Source organism: Rattus rattus, chromosome 15 (genome assembly GCF_011064425.1).
Source record: "Rattus rattus isolate New Zealand chromosome 15, Rrattus_CSIRO_v1, whole genome shotgun sequence".
Classification (NCBI taxonomy): Eukaryota; Metazoa; Chordata; class Mammalia; order Rodentia; family Muridae; genus Rattus; species Rattus rattus.
Genome location: NC_046168.1, coordinates 13,377,827 through 13,404,570, shown reverse-complemented (window position 1 = coordinate 13,404,570; position 26,744 = coordinate 13,377,827).

Here is a 26,744-nt window from a genome sequence, read left to right as displayed (position 1 = left end):
GGTTGGCAGGTCTGAGTTATATATTTAAAGTCTTTTGTTGAAGAAAAGTTCTTATTCCAGAACCGCTCTGCTCTCCTACCGATTTTTAAATTTCCTTCTAGAACAATTTTTAATAAACAAGCAACCCACAGTTGAGAGATAAAACCCATATAAGAAGTTATTAAAGCATATTCATTTTCAGAAGTATCTTGAATTTCCCACAGCAAATTATCAAAATTTACTGTTTTAAACAGGGGAATAGATACTAAGTGAAGAAAGAAAGGAATTGTATTAGTGATGAAAACTATACATGTGCACATGCATAAGACCCAGACGAAAGATGCAGCCTTTCTCATTGGCATGTGGCTGGTGTGTGCCGAAACCCTCTGCAAACCCTGGCTCATTGACCACAGGACAGCTCAATGGTGCAGTCGGCTAAGGTTTGCCCTCAGGGCTGACCAGAGAGTCACAGCAGAAGATTTGGAATGATTCTCCTTGGTTTATTTTTGTTCATTTGTTTGTTTTGGTTTTGGTTTTGTTTTTTCCTCAATTATTGGCTTCTTCCTATCAATTGACACTAGTTATAAAAAAATTATGAATTACCCAGTTTTGTGCTTCCTTTCTTTTACAAAAGATGCTTTTACTGAAACTATCTTTGCTGCCAGATACAAAATTTTGAAGATTTTTATATAGCTATAAAAATATTATTATTTATCTATACATTTTCATGTCAATGGACATTTTAACTACTGTTAAGTATAGATATTAGGTAATTATTCTCCACACTTTCTGGTATCCATGTGTATTTATTTTTTAAACATATATCTAGAATTAGAATTTTTGTTTCAAAGACAAGTAATGCCATACTTTATATAAGACCCTGCCAGTTTTCCATTCTTGGAGAAAATGTGTGTGATTTCCAACTGCGTCAATCTTTGCTCACATTGGATCCAGACAATTATTTTCATTTCAGTCAATTTTGTGCATAAATTAGTAGTTTGAATTATTTTTGAGTAACTTTGACTTTCAGTTTTTGTGTCATCTTTGACTCTTAGTTTTGTCAGTGTCTTTTGTTCTGCTGTCTTTATATCTGGACCTGGCCATCTTTGACGTCCACTATATGTTTCTAAGAGTACCATTCTTACTATAATACTGTACAATGTTATCATTATTCCTTTTTAGATATTAGTTTCCTATCATTTGATATAGTTCAGAAATGGGGTATAAAAACTAAGCTATAGAACCATTACAAATGTGACTATTACTTCTCTTTTTATATTCACAGAGAGAGAGAGAGCTGAGAGACAGAGAGACAGAGAGAGAGACAGAGACAGAAAGAGACAGAGAGAGAAACATAGAGACAGAGAGACAGAAATTGAAACAGGCACACAGAGAGATTCTACATGATGCTGATATTATGTGCTTTCAACACAACCAATGTGAATCAGTTGAAGAAATGAGCAGATGTGTGTACAGAATTTTATAGGAAAGAATCTGGACCATGAGGACAGTTGAGATTTGCAGCTCCAATACAAAGTCTTGTCCTAACAGCAAAGAAAAGAAAGAAATACTTTGATATTTTCAGTTTGGGTAGCAGAAATGGAAGAAATAATGTTGTCAATAAAGTCTCAGTTAACCTACATATACAGTGAGTGGCATAGTAATTGAGAATCCAAACCAGATGAAGACTTTTTTGGTAGTATTCTTGCTGTGCATTGTAGCATCCATGCTTCTTTGTGAGGAGAATCTACTGAACACGACTGATCTTTTCTCTAAAGCCTGGGATCTTAAAGAGCTTTGCAACATCATAATAGCTGAAAATTCTCAGTGTGCTCTACTAAAGATAGAGACAGAAAACAAGAAGTTCACACCGAATTTATAATGACTTCAGGATTTGTGCTGTAATTTTAAAGTCAAATCACTTCGTTTTGTATCCTTGACTTCTGCTTCTTTCTGCTCACCTACTAAATGAAGGGAATAGGAAGTGTGCCTGCTTATTTTCAGTTCCAGCAAACTGAGGATTTTATCACCATTTACTAATAAGCTCATTTTCCTACAATGGGCAAACAAGCAACATGAGATGAAAGCTATAGAACTGTACAAGAATACACACTGTTGACTTCTCATGGCTCACCAAAGTCTACATTATTAAGCATATGTGGTAAATTATGAATCTGTCTTATTATGGGATTAAAATAATTGTCTTTACTGAAGATGTGTATGATTGAGAAAATAACAGGAGATTTTAAGTTCTAAGATCAGGTTCCACATTTCAAATGAGGATTCAGAATTTAACTTTTTACAAAGCAGCCAAAAACTGAAAAATAGCAGTGATGATGGTGCCTTTCTTAGGATTTTGCTGCTGGAACAGACACAATGACCAAGGCAACTCTTATAAGGACAATAATTGGGGCTCATTTACAGGTTCAGAGGTTCAGTCCATAATCATCAAGGCAGGATCATGGCATCATCCAGACAGGTATGGTACATGAGGAGCTGAGAGTTTTACATCTTCATCTGAAGGCTGCTAGCAGAATACTGGCTTCCAGCCAGCTAATACTAGGGTCTTAAAACCTACCCCACAGTGACACACCTACTCCAGCAAGACCACCACCTCAAATAGTGCCTCTTCCTGAGCCATGCATATACAAACCATAACAGATGGTAATCAGATAGACTTTTGTGTCAATCAAATTAGAAGATCTGAACAAAAGATCTGTGAAGTGAATAAAAATTTATAATAGCCAGAGTTGCCAAAAAGCTAGAGTGTCAGAAAGAAACATGGAGAGTGTTAGAAGAGGCAGGTGGTAGAGGCAGGGAGGCAGGCAAGCCAATAGTAGGCAGGGTCCTGACTTTCTTTCATGACTGATCAAGAGTCTACAGGTAAGCTGATGTTACCCTCCATAGCTAATGAGTGATTAAAGTCTCCTTGAACTGTTGCTTAAGTATGCAACATCTAAACTCACCTTCCTACTTTTTGCTCTAATTGCTTTGGTTATAATAAAGGAATAGAAATTCATCTGCTCAGGAGTTATATCCAAAGAGGGAGATATTATCTTTAAGTGCTTAATTTAGGTGAGGAATAACTGGCCATCAGTGACTTGCTCTAAAAAATGCCCCTGGGTTACACTTACAGCATAGGAGAAAAACCCATTGGCAAGGTGAGGTTTCCAACAGAGAGGGAAAGGCAGTGCACTAGAAAGAATGCTAGCCTGAAAACATGGAAATCTGGATTTTAGCATCCACTGAACCAGACCAGATGCAGTAGAAAAGCAAGTGTTTCATTTGAATCACATTCTTATATCAGGAATGGAAAGATTGTCCTCATATTTCTCATCCTTGCATATGTCCTCCGTATACCATATCTTAATGATATTCTTTTTTGCCCTTTGTTAAAATTTGTCAGAAAAGCATTACCATCTACTCTACAGTAACCAATAAGGTCACCACTACAAAAGGGATATATAGCTGTCGCCTCAGAACCCAGCATCTGTCAAAAGGTAGAAGAATTATCAGTCAGTTCGAATTTAAAAGTATTTTCATTTTATATCTCCTTTATTAAAATTAAATTCTTTTCTCATACAATAGATTCTGATGAGTTTCCCCTGCCTTGACTTCCCCCAGTTCCTTCTCACCTCACCTCCTGTCTAGATTTCCTCCCGTTCTCTTTCTTATTAGAAAAGAACAGGCTTCTAAGAGATTACAACTGAATATGGCAAAGTAAAGTATAAAAAATTAAAACAAAGACTGTCACACTGAAGTTGGACAAAGCAAACCAACAAGGAAAAAAAGAGAAAAAGAGAAGACACAAGAACCAGAGACCCATTGGTTCACATACTTGGGAGTCATATTATAAAGGAATTTTAATCCAACAGTGTGACTGCTTGGCAAAGGATCACACAAAGGCCTTCTATGTGATCCTGCTGGAATGCGGACATGCCTTTAGTATACACACTTAATCACAAACAATGAACTAAGTTTAGTCTCTAGAAGGAAGCAATGAGGTTTGAAAGGACATCTAATTGGAGGGCAGCTCGGACTTTGGTGAATCAGCTGGGAGTCAGTACAATGACTGCAGTGCAGTGGAGTTGAGTTCATGAAGTTCAATGCAACAGAGACTGTTGAAGCCAGAGAATAGGAAGGAGACAGAAGATTAGAATGAATAGAGTTAGTTTGAGGCCAAGCAGAGCAATTCAGTGAGAAGCTGACAGATGCCAGATTGAGTCAGGCTTAGGAAGGCATTTGATCCAGAACAGCTGAGTTGAACCAGCCAACCAGAAGTTCAAAAGACCTAGAAAGAGTGAGTATTCAGCAGTAAGTCTCCAAGATAAGGATTACACCAGGTGAATAAAAGTTACATTTACTCGCAAAGCTTCTGTAAGGCAAAGGACACTGTGGTTAGGACAAAACGGCAACCAACAGATTGGGAAAAGATCTTTACCAATCCTACAACAGATAGAGGCCTTATATCCAAAATATACAAAGAACTCAAGAAGTTAGACCACAGGGAAACAAATAACCCTATTAAAAAATGGGGTTTAGAGCTAAACAAAGAATTCACAGCTGAGGAATGCTGAATGGCTGAGAAACACCTAGAGAAATGTTCAACATCTTTAGTCATAAGGGAAATGCAAATCAAAACAACCCTGAGATTTCACCTCACACCAGTGAGAATGGCTAAGATCAAAAACTCAGGTGACAGCAAATGCTGGCGAGGATGCGGAGAAAGAGGAACACTCCTCCATTGTTGGTGGGATTGCAGACTGGTACAACCATTCTGGAAATCAGTCTGGAGGTTCCACAGAAAATTGGACATTGAACTACCTGAGGACCCAGCTATACCTCTCTTGGGCATATACCCAAAAGATGCCCCAACATATAAAAAGACACATGCTCCACTATGTTCATAGCAGCCTTATTTATAATAGCCAGAAGCTGAAAGAACCCAGATGCCCTTCAACAGAGGAATGGATACAGAAAATGTGGTACATCTACACAATGGAATATTACTCAGCTATCAAAAACAATGACTTTATGAAATTCATAGGCAAATGGATGGAATTGGAAAATCCTGAGTGAGGTAACCCAATCACAGAAAAATACACATGGTATGCACTCATTGATAAGTGGCTATTAGTCCAAATGCTTGAATTGCCCTAGATGCACAGAACATATGAAACTCAAGACGGATGATCAAAATGAGAATGCTTCACTCCTTCTTTAAAAGGGGAATAAGAATACCCTTGGCAGGGAATAGGTAGGCAAAGATTAAAACAGAGACAGAAGGAACACCCATTCAGAGCCTGCCCCACATGTGGCCCATACATATACAGCCACCCAATTACACAAGATGGATGAAGGCAAAGAAGTGCAGGCTGACAGGAACCGGATGTAGATCGCTCCTGAGAGACACAGCCAGAATACAGCAAAATACATAGGCGAATGCCAGCAGCAAACCACTGAACTGAGAACAGGACCCCCGTTGAAGGAATCAGAGAAAGAACTGGAAGAGCTTGAAGGGGCTTGTGACCCCATAAGAACAACAATGCCAAGCAACCAGAGCTTCCAGGGACTAAGCCACTACCCAAAGACTATACATGGACTGACCCTGGGCTCCAACCTCATTGGTAGCAATGAATAGCCTAGTAAGAGCACCAGTGGAAGGGGAAGCCCTTGGTCCTGCTAAGACTGAACCCCCAGTGAACGTGATTGTTGCGGGGAGGGCGGTAATGGGGGAGGATGGGGAGGGGAACAACCATATAGAAGGGGAGGGGGAAGGGTTAGGGGGGATGTTGGCCCGGAAACCGGGAAAGGGAATAACAATCAAAATGTAAATACGAAATACTCAAGTTAATAAAGAAAAGAAAAGTTACATTTACATCCTGTAAAAATACTAAGCTGAAAACTATAATGTGTATATGCAAAGGACCTGGTGCAGACCTATATAGGTCCTGTGTATGCTGTTTCCATCTCTGTGAGTTCATATGACGGACACTCAGTCGGTTTAGAGGGCCTTGTTCTCCTGGTGTCCTCTACCACTGCAGCTTTCCACCTCCCCTTCTGCAGGGATCCCTAAGCTCTAGTGGGACGAATTTGATAGAGATAATTCCATTTAAAGCTGTGTATTCCAGAGTCTTTCTTTCTACATAATGTCTCGCTGTGGGTCTGTATTCGTTCCCATATCCTGCACGTGGAATCTTCTCTGATGCTAATTTATAAGTAAAACATAGGTCTTTAGGGGTCCTATTGTTACTTTTTCAGACTAGTAGTATTTAGTTCAATCCTAGGATTCTGAGCTATCTTGGTTCCGGCTCTTATTTGCCAAGCAGCATCGGGTATGGAGTGGGCCTTAAGTCAAACGAGACATTGGTTGCTTACCAAGCACTGTACCACTGTTGCCCTAACATATTTTGTAGGCAGGACATTTACTCAGCATTGCAGATTTATCCATGGTAACTAGGATATCCATGTTAACAACATAGGTGTCTCTCAACAGGAGATTGGATCAAGAAAATGTGGTACATTTACAAAATGTGGATTTACTTGGATATTAAAAAATGACATCATGAAATTTGCAAGCAAATGGATGGAACTAGGAAAAAAAAATCCTGAGTGAGGTAACCCAGAAAGATAATATATTATACATTTGCTTATATGTGGGTATTGTAGGTTTTTAAACTTTTTTTTATTTTACTTTATGCTCACCAGTATTTTGTCTGGGTATTGCTGCTTGCCTGGTTCCCACAGAGGTCAGAAGAGGGAGTTGACAATTTCCGGCTGTATTTGTCTTTGTAATCTAGTGGGCTATGATAGTTCCCTGTATATAATAGTCACCCGAATATTTGCCTCAGGAATGAGTGAATTAATTAATAAACTTCTCAAATTAAGGTGTTTATTCAAATTTGTATTTGCTTTACTGCCCTGAATCCAAGAATACAAATACATCACACTTACTTATAGCTCACTTCTACCCCAAAACTATGGCTGAATTCTGGTAACCTCTCATAACATCTCTGAGGCACTTTTCTTCCTATTCTGGCCTATAGCATGGGGAAAGGTAGGGATGAAGAAGTAATGGCTTCATCCTAATCCTCAGAGTGCACAAGACCTGGTATGGTTGCCAGATGTGCAACTTCTTGTATCTTTGCCTTGCTTGTCTTACTTCTTGGCTAAAGGAAAAAGCCTTTATTGAGACTACATGCCCTGCTTTTGTTTTGCGATTTACTCTATAATTAAGCAAAACTGTGTATTTCTCAAGAAGAAGCTTGAATGGTTAAGTCGCAGGAAATGTGGCTGTGTACAACTTGGGAGCTTGCTACAAATTCAGACCCTCAGGTCCACTGGTAATCTCTGCGCTGAATCTACATTTTTAACAAGATCCCTAGGTGATTTGTGGGAACTGTTAAAGATTGATAAGAACTGAATTTATATATCAGGACATTTCTTCCTGGGTAATTAAAATCCCCAATGAGTGTCATGGAAGGCTCTTTCTCTCATTTAAGCAGTTCTTACATTGTTGCTTTCATCCCGTGGATGCTAATACAGAGGTGTCAGATCCCTCTCAGAGGTGCTGTGGAGCCCAGCCTTACATATTTGGTTCTTTTAATGTTTTCTCATAAATCAAGCTCTCTAACCCTGTAATCAATCCAGCAACTCTCCCTTGAATTTACAGTAATTTGTCAACATCTTTCTCCATCTGAGTAGCTGTAAGCCTGAATGTAATTTTCTATGAGCAGTCACAAGTATTATTTATAGGATCTAAAATTCCGCTAAGATACGTGATCAAGGCTAATAGTCAAAGAAGGGAAAGGTAATATATACACACTATACAAGGAGAAACAGTAAATTAGAGTTCCATTTGATACTCTGCAGTCATTATTATCATAAACTGCATTTTAAAAGATAGCTCTCAAACTTTTATATTAGACATAGTGCTTGAAATTATATATATATAATCTTAAAGAAAGAGGTGTGTGTGTGGTGCTAACTTCTGATTTCCACCCCTAGAAGTGGACAGGAAAATTCCTACAGATCAAGACATTGAGAAAATTTTCAAAGAGACCTTAAGACTAACAATCTAGATAAATAAAAAGGAACATTTCAGGAAGAGTGAATAAGCTAATAACAGCAGACTAAAGAGTTACAGAATAATGATGTGATGATGATGATGATGATGATGATGATGATGATGATGATGATTGAAAATATTTTCTCTATATTAGCAATATATTCCAGTTGGTGTTTTGCAATTGCATGACTCTTAAAAAATTAAAAGATGCCTCATCGAGCAGAGGGAAAAGAATTTGGTGAATGTTTCTTTAAGTTATACTGTATTTCTCATGGAAAAGAAGAAAGGATCTAGCAAAACAAGAGATGCCGAGGGAAAAACAGGTCCCCTTAACGATGTTTCTCTTCCCTTGAGATTAGCTGCAGAAAGATAGCAGAGAGACAGAATGAATCGCCAACAATACTTTCTGTTGGAGAACTTACAGAAAGCTCAGATGCCAAGTGCAAGTGGCACTAATTAGCATGCATTGTTTGGTAAGGGCCTTTGCAGGCTAATAAGGCCTAAAAGTGTTACTTTCACTAGAATAAATTATATCTGCGTGAGTCTAATATCAAATGAATACATTCCTGATAGTTCAAATTCAGATGCTCTCAAAATGAGAAATGCTTTTGTTATATATATAGCAAAAGACCTGGTACTAACTGACACTGTCCAAGACATCACCCTTCCTGGCCAACCTGGCCAATGCAGCCTGTCCACCCTAGAGGCTCTGTTTGGGGTGCAGAGCTCTTTGTCTACATTGAACAGGTTGCTCATCTCTGTGGGATGGGGATTTTATTCCTCACAGTGCAAGTGTCTCTGCCTAGAAACCATGTTCTGCATAAAGGACACCTTACTGCTCTAAAATTCTGGTGGAGGCTTGGTGGCTCTAATAATTTTCCTGTCTTTCTGTCATACCTTTGTTCTCAAAAATTGAGTTAAACCTACGTTCGAGGCCACAGAATAGACTTATGCATATTCTACTTTCTAATGCTCACAGGGCAATAACTCAGCTGCAATAACAAGGTTTATTTTATTGCAGTTTGAAGGCTGTTTGGAGCTTCAGTAGGTGAACATATCCCCTGGCTCAAATAGGCCAAACATCTGCTAAATTCCATCCCCTACAACTTTCTTAACCTTGCTTTATTGTTATTACCCTCAGGAGACCACTAGGCAGGAGTTTGAGGGAGAAAGAATTGAAGTGACATTTGTGTCATTATTCAGCACATTTAGGCAGTTTATTATCTAGTAATGAATTCCTCCCCACTCCCCAAAGAACTTAATATGAAATAATATTAACACATTAATACACAATGTGAGGCTGCATTCATTAATACAGTGTCCAGGTTGCCTACAAATTTTGGTCCAACTGTGTTTCTGTTACTAAGGAAAAGCATAGAGATGGGTGTTATTTCCATACTTCAAAAGAGAGAGCAAAGCAGTCTACATAGATATGCGGCGAACCCAACAACACTGTTACTGGGCAGAAGGAAAGTTGGACTTGTCTTTTGGAACTTACGACTTCAGGAAAAGGTGTGCTTTTGACTTCAGTGACATCACAGAAGGCAGAATGAGAACAACACAACTGTGATCTAGACGTATCTATTGGGGCTGTTATCCTCCACAGTATGACGATCTCTGTATTAGTTGTATTTTTTTCTGTGATGGTCTCCATTTCCTGTAAAGTGACGCTTCTTTGAGGAGAGGTGGTCACTACACTTAGCTATGGCTATAAGGATAATATTTAGAATACAGTTAGTGATAATGTTTGGAATACAGTAATGAGATATCAGGCAATATTGTGGCAGAGGGAACAGAAAAATTACAAAAGTCAGGAGCTCGTATGGGTCTGACCTAGGTTTTCTGTGGCTATGTTATAGTTGTGTAGCTTGGTGTTCTTGTGAGACTCCTAAGTGTGGGGGCAGATTCTGACTCTTTTGCCTGCTTTTGGGATCCCTTTTCTGTACTGAGTTACCTCATTCCACCTTAGTGAATGGGCATTGCCTAATCTTACTACAACTTGATAGGCCATATTTGGTTGACATTCATGCGAGAGCTTCCATTTTCTGCCAGGAAACAGAAGAAGTGGATCTGGGGCTTAGACGAGGCAGGAGAGGGGAGGAGCTGGGAGAAGAGGAGGAAGGAGGAAACTAGGGTTGGGATATAATATATGAGAAGAATATATTATATATTTGTTTGCAACAACAAAGCAACCAAACCAATCAACCAAAGAAGATAAATAAATAAATTAATCAAAATAAATAAATAAAAAAACAGGATACCAGGAAGTCTTCTGTGACACAGTCTCTTATAGAAATGGCTGCATGAGAAGAATGGAATAATGGCAACATCAATAGGCACGTTCACATGGAAGACGTCAACTTCAAGGAGTCCCACCCATAGATGAAGAACTACAGTCACCTAATGACTGCTGGGAGGAAGAGAATTGGCCCCTTCTGGGGACGAGTGTCCTTATTTGTTACCCGATACAAAATGCTTGACCCTCAAACTGTATACATACAAAGATAGATTGTACTTGTATATTTACATATACTATATATCCATAGATGAGAAACAATAATAGTCTAAGAATTAAGAGACTATGAACTGAAAAGTAAGGAAACATGGGACAGTTGAAGAGCGTTCCTGGAGAAGAAAAGGGAAGTGATGTAATTTTATTTGAACTAAAATCCTATTTAACAAAAGGAAAAATATCCCCAGAACTTTCTAAGCAGTGAGGTCCCTAGGTAGTTGGTGCATGTGTAAGAAATTTTTTAAAAGTCTGCTTACTAAAGGTCTGGGAACGTTGTTCTCCAGGTCAGACCGTGGGGATACGCTTAATCCAGATTGTGCAGTGGTTCAGAAGCAGCTAGGTATTAACTACCTAGCTCAGAGACATTGCTCTTCAGCTGAAAATGCATTTGAATTTACAGTGATTTTTTTTTTGATTGTCAGTTTATTGCTCTTTAGTGACATTTCAGCTATAGTTGTAGATAACACTTCCGGTGTTATCTACAACAAAAAAGAAAATGTAAATTTCCTTTTTTTCGTGTAAGAGATTAGCTTTTACTCAGTTCTTTTCTTTTATGCACCTATGTTATCCAAGAGAAGACAAGCTCATCCATCATGCTTTCAAAATTGGACTTAATCTAATCACTGCACTGTCTAGATGGTCTGTGCCTTGGGATTAGATAGGGGCCCTACTTCTGTTTTCTGACACTCAGGATTGGAGATTGTCTTAGTGCTCTATTGCTGTGAAAAGACATCATGACCACAGCAACTCTTACAAAAGAAATCATTTAATTGGGACTTGTTTACAGTTTAAGAGGTGTAGTCCATTTTCATCATGGTGGAGAGCATGGTGGCACACAAGTGGACATGGTGCTGGAGAATGCTGATTGTTCTATATGTAACTCTGTAGGTAGCAGGGAAGAGAGAGTCACTAGGATTGGCTTGGGTTTTTGAAACCCAAAAACCAACCAATCAAGGCCATCCCTCCAAATCTTACTAAATAGTGCTACTTGCTGATGCCCACACACTCACATCTATGATCTTAAGCTTATAAGAGCCATTTTGTGTGTGGGTTGATGTTTCACTTACTCCACTGGAAGTATTGCCTGACTACAGGAAGTGGCCAGAGCCTTTTTTTTTTTTTTTTTTTTGAAACTACCACAGAAATTTTGGCCAAGATATTGCTCAAATGAGAAAGTAAAAAGATCAGATCCTACACTTTCCTCAGAAATCAATGAGATCTTGGTCTTCATCATTTCTGCCTCAATCAGAAAGCTGGTAGAAACATCAGCCTGAGCCAAGTCCATAATGAGATGAAATAGATCAGAAAAATGACCCCAAAGCCTATTTGCTCTGATTTACAAGGCCTTGGAACTTCTAGGGAACCCTTAAAGTTCCTGAGTTGGACTGTTGTTGTTTGTATGTAAAAACATTCTTGCTGCTAAGCTCATTCTGCTGGAATTGAGGACAAAGGATTTCATTCACTATCAAAACTTAGATGTTGACTTTAACCTTTTATTAATTCTAGAATAACAGAAGCTGACAAAAATGAACATCTATAAAACCCTAGTGTGATCAACATTTATAACCACATGTAATCATTAAAACTAAAGAAGTAACTCTGGCACAACACAATTTAATTATTACTGTATCTATAGCTTATTTGAATTTAGTTTTCTGACCAAAGTCCATTTTCTTTCTTTCTCAAGAACCCATTGAGATCCCACTTTGTCATACTATTGCCTTAATATTCACCAATTTCTGCCAGGTAATCAGTTCTATCTTAGTAGCTTGAGACTTTGGGAGAGAACAGATAAGTCTTCAACTCTCCTCAGCTGCAGCTTCCTAAACAGATGAGTGTCACGATTTTGGGGTATAATTATGGATCTGAATTCCTCATTGTCCTTTATTTCTTTATTAGTTAAACATTTTTCAGGATCTCATTGGATTTTTGTACTACCAAATTCACTTTGAGCAGCTCTAAATACACAGAAAAAATGCACTTCCTGTGAATGAAACACAATCAAAATGGCATAGTCCCAACTCCTAAGAACAATGAAAGACTGGGCCATTCATTACTCTAATGAACTATCAAAGGAAGTGTACCTGTGAAGAGAAGATGCTTATCAGAGCTTAGTTATCTGGATATTTGTGTTGATTGTCATCTTGTTAGCCAAGTCTTCAAGGGACACCAGAGCATTGGATGTTTGAAACAAATAGTTTGATTGCCTGTCAGTGCACCTATGTGAGCTCTCACTGTTTATTTAAATTTACAAGGATTCCATAATGGGTCTCAAGTCTAATGACTTCATCTAATCCTAAACATGTCACAAAAGTCTTTTCTCTAATAATATTCAGAATAATTTCTAGCCCCAATATATCACCAATGGAATAAAAATTCAGCACATAAAGACTTGACAGATACTTTCAACCCATTTTGAAAATATGACTACAGACTTCATCATAGGTTGGCAAATGAGAGTCCTTTATACTCAGCTTATCCATTATCTAACCCATTATTTTAATCAATAATAGTAGGCCTGACATAATTATTTGGGGAAGAGAGGTTAGTTCTAAATAGAAATGGGATCTCTTTCACTTCATTCTGAACAAAATATGTATGAAAACTTCAGGCTTTTCTGGAGACATTAGACCTTTTTATGGAAGTTGTTTCATAGATAAAATTTTTTCCATATAAGCTCTCCAACATTTGTCATATTTTGAAACTCCTGCAATATTTTCTTTAATGACTATTTACTATAAGAATCATTCCTAGAGTATTGAAATAAATGTGGCATTAACTCATTATAATTTTTTGCAAAAAGGAAGGAATTAGTGAAAAATACATCAATGTTGAATGTTTGAATTAATCAGATAAATTTAATGGGCTATTTTCAGAGAAACAATTGCCTCTCTCTGAAGGTCTGAAATATTGCAGTGACTAAAATTACAATTCATTCAGAAGTAACAAAAAAATATATGAAATTTGGTCTTGAATGCCTTTCTGCCAATGATGCTTTGTCAGGCTGTTCCCATTGATTAAATGTAGTAGCAGAGTTGGAACATTTAATCAATCATAAGAACTAGCTTAATGCATTGTATCACTCCAAAGCTTGAGCGATTAGTGTAGTTGTACTGTAGGCCAGAATGTGAAGCATAGGATCCCAGTAACAACAGAACACTGCAAGGGAGCATTTCTTTCTTCCTCTGTGTGTGTCTCCATTGTTGCAAAACATGCATTTGTAGTTCTATGCCTTATGTGGATTATGTCAACTACATACGTGTGGCAAAGTAAACAGTCATTTGGAACATGCAGGATATATTCACAAAAATGTGAACATGAACAAATAGTGTGAAACAGAAATAGAAAATAATAACGGGTCCTTGGATATTGATTGATTTTTCGCATGCGATGTTCTGCCTTTGTTCTGTTGCTGTGGTCAAACATTCTCATTGAAAATGCATTCGGAAAGAAAGGGTTTACAGATTACTGTTCCCAGGTCAAAATCCCTGACCAAGGGAATTTAAGGCAGGAGTTCAAGGTAGAATTCACAGAGGGATGTTTCTCACTAGCATGCTCCCTGGCTCATGCTCAATTAGTTTTCTTCCAGAGCCCAGACCTATGTGCCTTTGGAAGGTGCCACCCACAGTGGACGCAGCTCTTCCGTATCAATCACCAACCAAGACAAAGTCTCACAGAGATTTCCGAAGGCTAATCTAATGAAGGCGATTCTTCAGCTGAGAGTATAATCTAGCTAGAAAGCTCAGTGGCTAGAGCACAGAGTAGCCTTCCAGTAGCCAGGGATTCAATTACTAGTATTCACAGGACAGTTAACAACTCTCTCTAGTGTCAGGGGACCTAGACCCTCTTCTGGCCTCCACAGACACTGCAAATATGTAGTACACAAACATGCATATAGGCAGAACATCTACATCTATCTAAATAAAATAAGATGCTCAAACTCAAAGCAAACTAACTGAAGCATTTGGTTCCCCACATTGAGATTTCCCACTATTATTCATACTGCAGTCAAAGCAAAGAAAAGAAGCCATTGGAAGAGTGAAACCAAAGGAAGGAGATGAAGGGGGAAGAAGAAACAAGGCACACGTACTTGGTATATCACATTTGATACAAGAAAATGCTTGTTTCTATGAATCAGCATGCAACATGGAATGACCTGAGACCAAGACCATGATGATGGTAGAAAACACTGTACATTTTGATAGACCAAAGAAGCATTTTTGATCCGTTTTGAAGAATTATAATGAATGCCGCAACCATAGATATTAATAACCTATCATTTAATAAGGTTATATAACATAATTTTAGTCTTTAATTATTATTTTCAATATCTGGGTGTTTAATCAGTGTATCTATTCATTAATTCACTTGTGACTTTCTAAAGACTTGATGCGAAATGACCAATAAACACGTTTCAGGGGAGAAAAAAGTCCTAAAAAGGTGAACCCAAACTGACACTTGGACTTGAAAAAAATGAATCCCACCCTGAATAGAGGCAAGAAAACCAAGTGTTTACCTGTCTGAAAACCCGTAACAGAAGAATAACCTCAAGGTTTCAGGAAGACATCTCTATACTGCCAGTTTATACAACACACCCTCTCCTGTTCACCCTTCACCTTTAAATATTTGGAAGACATTTCATTTATTTGTTAAGCATACAGTAATTCCTTTGTAAAGAAATGATAGGGATACAATAAACAGTATATACTAAAACTATCAATTCATTAGGTTTGAAATTATAATGATAGTTAATCACTATCTTCATGGATCTAACAATATTGTTGAGAAGGAAATGAAAATAATTTCAAGTTGCTAGTGTATCAGAGAGCATAACTGTTAAATTATGGAGTAGAGTTAATATAAGAGCTGAGAGAAGCTCAGATGGCGAAGAGGATTATAAGAGTTGTGATCATCAAGGAAGACATCAGGAAGACATGATCAATCTCAAATCATTAACTCGGATCTGATTAATTTAAACGAATGGGGAACTGGCAGGAGAAACCAGAGGCATCTTACCCCAAAATAAGCAAGCTGTTAACTGAAGAAATGACTATGATAGGATTAGATAAGGCCAGTCTCCAATTGCATGGTCTCTGAGTCCAGTGATTTTTCAAAAGGTTTCAAAATTGAGTTTGATGACTGTATCAGCCAGGGTTCTGTAGAGGAACAGAACTTATAGTATATATATATGGGATTTTCAAACTAATGGAAAATCCAAGAGCCCATTAGTTGTCGAGACTGTGAGGCTGTATGTCTCATCTGGTCTTTAGTATATGCTGGAATCCACAAGAAATAGACTTTAATTCAAGGGAAGGATCGGACTTGCCTGTCAGGGCAAGCAAAGAACGAAGAATTTTCTCCCATATTCTTTATATAGCTTCTTACTCAAAGGTGTAGTCTAAATTAAAAGTGGATCTTCCCACTTCAAATGATTTAAATAATAAAAATTACTCACAGGTATCCCCGAATGCTTGGGCTTTAGTTATTACAGATGTAGTTAAGTTGACACCAAGAATAGCCAGGACAGTGACATCGTTTGCTAGTGGCAGCAATGCCTGAAAGGACACTCGTTTCCAGGACGAATTAACAAGTAGCTGTGGATGTGTGTTCTGAGTGCCATCCTAAAGGAACAGAGGATTTGAAGAGAGTGAGGGTAGCTTGGCTTGTGTGGAGGGATGCACCTAGAATCTGGTGGAGTTAACATGGAGACTGGCAGGTTAAGAACTTCCTAGTAGATTATGGCTGTCCCTATCCATGATGGAGGAGACTGTTTCTCTCTCAGTTTTCCTATATTTTTCCTTACAGAATTAGTAATAAAAATTTACTTGGATACACAGATAACCCATATAATAATCAGCTATGTGCTTAAGTTTGGGATCTAGAATTTTCATGTCATGCCCTTAAAATTAAAGGGAATTGTTTTTTTCTTCTTACTATTCTTCCATTGGACTTGAATGTGGATATGGTGGTTAGCTATCTTGGACAATGATGCAAGGCCACACAATGGTTTTTCCCATCCTCTCAGGTACTGATGCTGACTCCCAGAATAAAAGCAGACAGAAAGGATTGTGTGCAAGAGAAAAACATTCCGATTTAACTCCAGCCTTGTATTTTGGAGGGTACTTTCTGATTTGCTGATTGAGTTAGGGAGATGTTTCTGTATGCAAACTTAGCGTGCCGTTTGATCTTGTTATGTTTGGAACAAATCGGTTCGTTCTAAGCTTCTGGCATAATTCATTTTGCAAGAAGGGCGTCAGCCTCATGGCTCCATCTATATTTTTATCTTTTTATTCCTGTTGAGACCGAACAAGGTACAATAATAACTGACTTGCTTTTTGGGAATTTCATGTGACTGGCTCAGCTATTAAAAATATCTTAAAGTTTAGTTCATAGGCCCTACTTTGGAAGTTCTTTTAAAATAGTTTAAAATATTGAGGCATATAACTTTTCTATCCGGGTTATCCTTTTTCTCCTTTGAACTTTCTAAAGGCCAGGAGAAAGAAGCAGTCATTAGCAAGCGGCCGTTGTATAGGGCTATTCATGTCAGCAAAGTCATCACACACAGTGACACACAGGCTTGTTCTCCATTGGACTTCATAATTTCTCTTCTGTGATTTCATTACCACCAAATAATTGATGAATGGCATTTTAAATGGCATGGGTATTAAATATAGAGAGTAAAAGGCTGGACGAGGTTCTCAGGGCAGAAAGGGTGAGGTCTCACACTTTGTTTTCTCTTCTACCACCTCCTAATTTTACAGTCACCTCTAATCGAGGCAAAGGATTAACAGCCTTGCTGCAATGCCCTTCCAGGCAAGCAGAGCAAAGTTATACAACAGCTCTAGCCTTTGAAGGAGAGAGATGTGGTTTCAGTCAGGCTATAAAAATACAGCCTTTGAGAGAGATATGTCAGAGAAGGCAGTTCACAATTCATGCAACTATTAGAAGCAAGAACAATGTCTGGGTGCATAACTAGTGCAATATGAGAAAGGTCAACATTGCCAGAAACAAAACATTCTTCTGTATTTCTTGTAGAGAGAGCAATGGGGCTAACTTCTATTTATGCCTTCATCTTTATATCAGAGTTTTTTAGGATCTTTTTTGGTTTGTTTGTTTACCATTATTTCTTCTTATTATTGGAAAAAACTATGCCCCTTGATAACCACATCGAACAAGCAGGTTGTGTGGAAGTTTGAGGTTCAGGAACCCCAGGCTGCTATTGAGTCGAGGGGATAGAAAAGAAAGTCTGGTTCTTTCGTTTATCTCAGCAGTGAGTTTCCATACTCAGTACTGAGCCCAGCAAAGACACACTGCCATGCAAGTATATCAAGCAGATCACTAATTTATGTCTGTGGGATTGGCAAACTTCTTCATAATATATTCTGAAAGTTTTGCATCCTTTCAACAAGATAGATTGAATCTCAGACCCTGGGCTGTGATTGATCCCAGTGCCTAGATAATATGTTAGAGTGTCACAGGGTATCTGACAGGCTTTCATTATAGATTTAAAAGGATAGAGTCCTGTATTACAGTCCTCAGAGGCTATACTTTGTAAAGGAACTTTGGCTTTAAAGTTATGTATTGGAAAAGACTGCATGCCTAGTGTTGTTTCCAGGTGTTTTTATGAAAATATGGGAATATATATTTAGAGAGAAGACATTTCCTGAGGACATGAAGTTCATTCTCAAGTGTTAGGAATCAATTTTCCTTCCATATTCTATACTTACCATCTAAAACCTATATAGAATAAGTGCCCTTGAAAAGCATGAGAACTTCTGACCTGCATTGGCATACCATTATGACAGTTATATCATTTGGAAAAGAAAAAAGAAAAAAAGGACAGTCCGTATAAGTTACATTTTGCCTGCCATTTTCCTTAAAGTCTTTATTTTCTCAAGTGTCTTTCTCATGATCCAATCTTAGAAGTTTCTGCCAAAGACCCTGGCAATAACACAATTTGTGACTACTAACAAGGATCTAATCAATATCTTAAAGATTAAAAGCCCAAAACCTCAAAGGAATAAAACTAATGATTTAGCTCAGAGCTAAGCCTGTTTGTTTAAGGGATGAAGAAAAAAAAAAGCGGACGTAGCCTCCATAAATCAAATTGTTGACAGGTTTAGGTCTATCCTGACTGGCCCATTTCCTCCTTTCAGGTAAAAAAAAAAGAAACCACTGATAGATTATTCAGTGTGTCAGCTTTGTGTAAAGATATCACATGGTAAGATGAGTTGTTATGGGCTATTTCTCAAGCTAGTTGCGTCACTCAGATATTGCTTCCTCATTAAGTTAGAGTAGAAGTGAAGATGGATAATTTTCTCTAGTTCCTTGAGCCAATGCTTTTTCTTCCTTTGTCACATCAGCATGTCAATGAAAGAATGAGAATAACGACATATATTTGGGGGCAGGATGTATATGAATTCACTTTTCTTAGTGGACATTGGTCAGTCCAGGTGAGAAGGAAAGATATTCCAGTCTAGGGCAGTTCCATTTACAAACACCTGGCAGTCATCTAACTACTTTGCAAAGGTTTGCTCATATAATATAGTTTTGTGTAATTTCTGTGATGTGTTATTTTTACAATAGATGGTATTCCAGGTATGTGGCAAATTTACCTGAAATGGAAATTTCTGGTGTCTTTGGAGACTCACTTGTGTCATGTGATGTTTTTATGGAACTGTTTTATGAGATGTTTTGTTAAAGCAAATATGTGAGAGGATGTTTTCCTGAGAACAGGCATGTGGTATTTTTCTGGAAGCTACCTGGAAAAATGGCATGTGATATTTTGCTGGAGAGAACACTAGAGAGGACATATGATGTATGTAAAGGATATGAGTATTACCCAACAGACAGTGGACCACACTCTGTCATTGGTTTGCCTTGCTACTTATTGCTCTTTTTTGTTGGTCTTTGCTGATGCTGGTCTTTGCTGATGATGCTTGCCATTGATATACCTTGCCTTCTTTGCTGGTCATACTTTGTTGTGGCTTCATAGAGAGAAATGCATCAAAGGACTTCTCAATATAGTCCAGCAGCTTCTTGTTGTTTCTGTGGACTCAGACTGATTGGGAGAGCCGCAAGGTTTCTTCTGGATCAAACTGCCATTGTCACTTTATGAATGGTGCTTGAGAGTAGATTGAGTTTCTGCTGCTGATTCGTGTGAACTGAACTGCTTATATCCTTACATCAAAGACAAGAATCACCCCAAAGAACTATTTCAAAACAGGTGTACATCCACCTTTTGCCCTATTAACTTTTCCTTTCCACTACCTCTGGTGGGTGGTGGGCTAGAAGGGAAGCATTTAAGAACCTTTATTAAAGTAGGCTTCGAAAAATTTAAGCCTATAATTACCTTATTTTACTTGGGTCTCAATCATACTTTTGCAGGGTAAAATGAAATGACTTGAAATAAATAAGATATTCTTTCCAAATACCTTATCGACATATAGTTATAAGTATAATGATGAAAAGCTTCAAATGCTACACTCTTGGACTTAGGAACTGGCACAAATCTAAGCTGTGACATTATTGTCATTTAGTCTTGAGATGGAGAAGGATAGCGCCTGGTAACACAAATTTAGATGGGGAAATACACCAGCTTCTCAACTGAGTTAAGAGGGTAAAACTTCAAAGAGAGGAAAATTTGTGAATCCTTTGTTGTTATGCTTTAGGAGTCAGCTGATTTTTAAAAATCAATACTCATGGTTGTATATGTTCATAAAATATCCTCATATTATGAGATTGTGTGATATTTTACTTATGCACATAGTATATAATATATATTATTCTAGTAGGATAATTATTATCTATATCTCATTAGATATTTATTATTTCTTTATTTTAAAACATTTAACTCCCCCCTTCCCCTCGTATGGATACACACAGTATGCTGTTAACTACAGTCACTTTATGAGCTACAGGATACTAGAACTTCCATCCAACATATAATTATAATTTTCGTAATTGTTACCCAACTACCTATCCTTCCCAAATTTTGATAACTATAATTTTATTCTTTGTTTTGATCAAGCCAATGTCTAGCTCAACCTGTAAGTTAAACATGCTATGATTGACTTTCTATTATTGGTATATTTAGTCAAATAAAAGTTTTGTTTATGATGCTTCAAATGATCACACCTGATTCTTTGTGAAGAGGGTTAGTTTTAGGAACATTCATGTCACTGAAAATGGCCACACTATTATTCTTGGAGATACTTAATTCTCTATTGTACATTTCCCACATTTTTCTTATCTATTTATTGATTGATGAAAGTTTCTAGTGCATTTGTATCTAAAAACAAGGTAATGTATATATTTAATTTTCATGCTCACTTTAGTCAATCATCAAAGACGTGCAAATTAAAACCATGAATTATCATCATTCTTTAGATAAAATGGCTTCTACTAAAGACAAGAAACAGCAAAATTTTTCAGGAAGCTTGTAAACCAGAAAAACTCTTAGCATGGCTGATAGAAGTATAAACTCGTATTGCCAGTGTGTATGACAACTCGACTAATAATAGAAATATCATTTGATCCAGCAGTCCTATTTCCACGTACAAGGTCCAAATAAAGCTAATAAATATTTAGAAATGGGCTACAATTATGATTGTGTTTAGTTTCAGGAAGGCATCATGATATGAGTTGTAAAATATATTGGGACATGGAGGCATCTTGGACACATTTGGATTGATAAAGAATTAGATACAATTAGCTACAATGGACTTAGATTTAGGAGATTTTGGAAAAACTAAATAACTGCAACTTCTCTGTAACCACCGCAGGTACAGATGCACTATTCCTCTCTTCTCAGATATGACTGGTTCTGCGTTACATGGAGATATGAAATGACATCAGCGAACAGGCTGAGAAGCTTCCTCCTGCCACAGTCCACTATAGAATATGGACTCTAGATTTCAACATGATCTTTAAAATCAGTTCAAAATTATACCTGGGGAAATTGGTCTGAAGTTCTCTTTTTTTGTTGGGTATTTGTGTGGTTTAGGTATAAGTGTAATTGTGGCTTCATAGAAGGAATTGGGTAGTGTACCTTCTGTTTCCATTTTGTGGACTAGTTTGAAGAGTATTGGTATTAGGTCTTCTCTGAAGTTCTGATAGAATTCTTAACTAAACCTATGTGGTCTTGGGCATTTTTTGGTTGGGAGACTTTTAATAACTGCTTCTGTTTCTTTAGGAGTTGTGGGACAGTTTAGATGGTTTATCTGAACCGGATTTAACCCTGGTACCTAGTATCTGTCTAGAAAAGTGTCCATTTCCTCCAGATTTTCCAGTTTTGTTACGTATAGATTTTTAATAGAATCTGAGGATTTTTTGAATGTCTTTGGTTTTGGTTGTTTTGTCTCCATTTTCATTTATGATTTTCTTAATTTGGATACTGTCTCTGTGCCCTCTGGTTAGTCTGTCTAAGCATTTATCTATCTTGTTGATTTTCTCAAAAAATCAGCGCCTGGTTTTGTTGATTCTTTGTATATTCTTTTGCTTTCTACTTGGTTGATTTCAGCCCTGTGATTGATTACTTCCTGCCATCTATTCATCTTGGGTGTATTTGTTTTTTGTTCTAAAGCTTTCAGGTGTGCTGTCAAGCTGCTAGTGTATGCTTTCTCCAGTTTATTTTTGGAGGCACTGAGAGCTATGAGTTTTCCTCTTAGAACTGCTTTCATTGTGTCCCATAATTTTGGGTATGTTGTTCTTTCATTTTCATTAAATTCTAAGAGGTATTTAATTTCTTTTTTTATTTCTTTCTTGACCAAGTTATCATTGAGTAGAGCATTCTTCAGCTTCCATAAGCTTTCTTTCATTTTTGTTGTTATTAAAGACCAGCCTTAGTCCGTGGTGATCTGATAGGATGCCTGGGATTGGACCAATTTTCTTGTATCAGTTGAGGCCTGTTTTGTGACCAATTATATGTTCAGTTTTGGAGAAGGTATCATGAGGTGCTGAGAGGAAGGTGTATTATTTTGTTTTAGGATGAAATGTTCTATAGTTCTGTTAGTTCCATTTGGTTTATAACGTCTGTTAGTTTCACTGTGTCTCTGTTTAGTGTCTGTTTCCATGATCTGTCCATTGGTGAAAGCGGGGTGTTGAAATCTCCTACTATTTTTGTGTGAGGTGCAATGTGTGCTTTGAGCTTTAGTAAAGTTTCTTTTATGAGTGTGGGTACCCTTGCATTTGTAGGATAGATGTCCAGAATTGAGAGTATATCTTGGTAGATTTTTCCTTTGATGACTATAAAATGTTCATCCTTATGTTTTTTGAAAACTTTTGCTTGAAAGTTGATTTTATGTGATAATAGAATGGCTATTTCAGCTTTTTTTTGGGGCCATTTGCTTTGAAAATATTTTTCCACTCTTTTACTCTGAAGTAGTGTTTGTCTTGTTTCTAGGATCGCTCCTGTCTAAAGGAAATATGAAGGCAAAGTGGGGAGCAGATAATCGAAGGAAAGGCCATCCAGAGACTGCCCTACCTGGGAATCCATCCCATATACAGACATCAAACCAAGTCACTATTGTGGATGCCAAGAAGTACTTGTTGACAAGAGCCTGATATAGCTGCCTCCTGAGAGACTCTATCAGAACATGACAATACAGAGGCAGATGCTCTTAGCCAACAATTGGACTGAGGACGTGGTCCCAGTGAAGAAGTTAGAGAAAGAACTGAAGGACCTGAAGGAGTTTGCAAACCCATAGGAAGAACAATATCAAAAGATGAGACCCTAACCCCCCCAGAGCTCCCAGGGACTAAACCACCAACAAAAGAGTACACACAGAGTGTCACATGGCTCCAGCAGCATAAGTAGCAGAAGATGGCCTTGTCGGGTATCAATGGCAGGAGAGGCCCTTGATCCTGTGAAGGCTTGATGCCCCCGAATGGGGAAATGCCAGGGTTGGGAGGTGGAAGTGAGTGGGTGGGTGAGTTAGTACCTTCATGGAAGCAGGAGGAAGTGGATGGGATGGGGAGTTTCCAGAGGGAAACTGGGAAGGGATGTAACATTTGAAGTATAAATAAATAAAATATCCAATAAAAATTTACACTTATCTATCAGCTTATAAATTTTAAGATTTTAACATCAGAAAAATATCTTGGTAGTTTGTAAGGGTACTAGACAGGGTAAGTCATATTAAATATCAAATTTTACCAATTCTGGTACACTTATAAAAAATTTAGTGTGCTAGGTAGGACAAAGTTGTCTCGTTTTGCTACATGGAAGCCTACACTAAATACTATTACCAGCACTGCACTACCTACTTAAATGAACCTGGAATTAGGAAGCCATGGGCTTGAGTGCATTTGTCATGACTCATTAGTATTATTTATATTGACTCATATCTCCTTTGCATGAAAAGCCATTCCTAAATAAAGCCTTTTAAATACTACATGTTGATTTTTAATGAACAAAAAGTCATTGAAAAGGAAAAGAACCTTGAAAGGCACTAGATACTTTAAGGATTCTCTAATGATGGCATCGTTACGCTCCCTTAAAGGTAGAAATTGCTGCCATTTGAAAGCATTCTGATTTCATTGTGAATGTTAGGTACTCAGAGTAGCAGTAGCAAAATATTAGTTATTAATGTTTGAAAGCTCAATGTGTCCACTCCCCTGAGGGAAAAATAGAGAACAATTGGTAAGCAGAATCATTTGACCTACATGAATTTTGACAATAGCCAATTGATTATAAGTTTCCTTGAACACAGAGAGGTAGACATTTCACTAAATTTAGTAAATTTGTGTAGTCTACAGCATAGGGGTCATATGACTCTTTCATAGAAGTCACTTAAGACCATCAGAAAACAGATATTTACATTATTACCCATAATCATGGCAAAATAACAGCTGTGGAGTAGCAATGAAAATAATGTTGTGGTTAGGGGTTACCACAACATGAGGAACTATATTAAAGGGTCCTACCATTAGTGACGTTGAGAACCACTGGACTACGGTAATAGCTCAAGACTCAAAGAGTAGAATCTCAATCTGTGTCACGTTCTTTCAAACAAGTTGTAAAACTGAATTCATGTCAATTGAATAAAGGAGTAAAGCATAGTTAACAAAAAATAATATTGTCTTTCTATTATTTGTGCTCCACAATGGTGTGTCCAAAACGAGGTAATTTATAAATAATACAACTTTAAGTATGCATAGTCAGAGACACCAGAGAGCCCAATGTTGAAACTGCCATGTCTGGAAAGGGCTTCTTGATACATCATCACAGGGTGACTAAAGAGGCCCAGAGAGGCCAAGAGAAGACCAAACATCATTTGACCTTGCCACCAAACCCAGCTGTGAGTGTGGTCCTCATGATCCAATTCTCTGTTAATGCTGTGTCAATGACAATTAAATATCCATATGAATCTTAGACAAACCTTTAAACCACATAACACTTCCTATGAGCTTTCTAAATATCCCCAGTGAAGCATTCCAATCTTTCACAGCTAGATCTGTAGCAAATTCATAGTTTACTATACTTTGGTTGGTAGGAAATAACATGGATATTGGAGAAATTATTAAATACTGATTCTATAAAAATGCTACATTTGGATAAATCAGAATGCCATTGTGGCCAGAGAGCACATGAAGCTTATGAGTAACTAGTGGTAAAGAGAATTTAGACCTGACACTGTTTTATGTGGGCATAGTGTGTTCACAAAGTCATTCTGTGGGCACTTGGAATATATAAAAAATGTACATTCCATAATAGGGATAATTTTCATGTTAGCCTTTGACTTATAGATTGTAACTATTAAAATCCTTGAAACTAAAATAAGTATTGCTCTAGATTAATTGCAAGGGCTAGTTCATCTTCATGGCCCTTAGAAGGCTCAAAGGCACTTATTTCTATTTTATCCCACTTGACACTTTGTAAGACAGAGGCTCTTGAGCAATGGCAGTGAGTTATTACTTCATTAAATAGTAGATCCAATTATAATTATTCTTCACAGTGTATCATTATGACCATAAGAGGCTGACCACAATTTTAGTTTTTATTCTGTATCTCCTTAGCTTTAAATTGTTTTCCCTTCCCCCGCCACTAAATCTATAAAAAATCAGAAGGGATTTTCCTATTGAAAGCAATAGTAATGTCCCATATTCATCCTCATCTAAACTACATAATTGGTTCTGTGCTTGGAGTTTGTTCTCCATCCAGCCACATAGTCTGCCCAAACAATGGCATTATGCTGACAGGACTGGGTGTGCAGAAAGTAGGTAAGCCTTAGGTAGTTTTATAAGATAAATGTGTGCTTTCCACTCCTATGAAGATGCTTGGGCATGTGAGGATATATATCTTCCCAAGACAAATGCAAACTGCAATATAGTGTAGCCTCTTTTTTTCCACTAACAAGAAGCTTTATTTTATTTGAACTGACAATTTCAATCTGTTGTTGGTACCCTATATTGATACCATTCATTGCCTGGGAAGATGATCTAAGGATAGTCAGAGAGAAAGATGCTTCCAAAGATGTTTATAGATACACGGACCAACAATGGTATCTACCTGTTAGACTACACTCTTGATTTCAGGCACTTTATGTTATTTATTCTTATATCCTCTCTTTAAAGATAAAAGCAACACAGTTTCTGCCTGTGCCCAGAGCTGAAAGCCTATCTCCAGGAGTGCTGATACACCTGAGAGCTGAGGTTAGACCACCACTTCTGCTCCAAGGGACCAGCCTGGAGCCCTCAGGACACAGGAACCAAGGAGAAATCAGGGACAGGATCCTTCATGTTTCCCCACTCCAACCGGTACCACAGCTCTCTGCACCCAGATCCCATTGAGAGAAAGCCAGTCTCCAGGAGTGCTGGCACACTGGCTTACAGGAGGGTCAAGCCACTGTCAGAGTCTGTAAGACCAGATAAGTCCAGAGATAAGCAGATGGCCGGAGTCAAGGGCAAGAACCTAAGCAACAGAAACCAAGGCCATTTGGCATCACAAGAACCCAGTTCTCCCACCAAAGCAAATACTGGAGATCCAAAGACACTGGAAAAGCAAGATTTAGATTTAAAATCACATCTCATGATGATTATAGAGGACAAAGAAGAACATAAATAACTCCCTCAAAGAAATACAGGACAACACAGGAACACAGGTAGAGGTCCATAAAGAGGAAACACAAAAATCTTGTAAAGAATTACAGAAAAACACAACAAATCAGGTGAATGAATAAAACA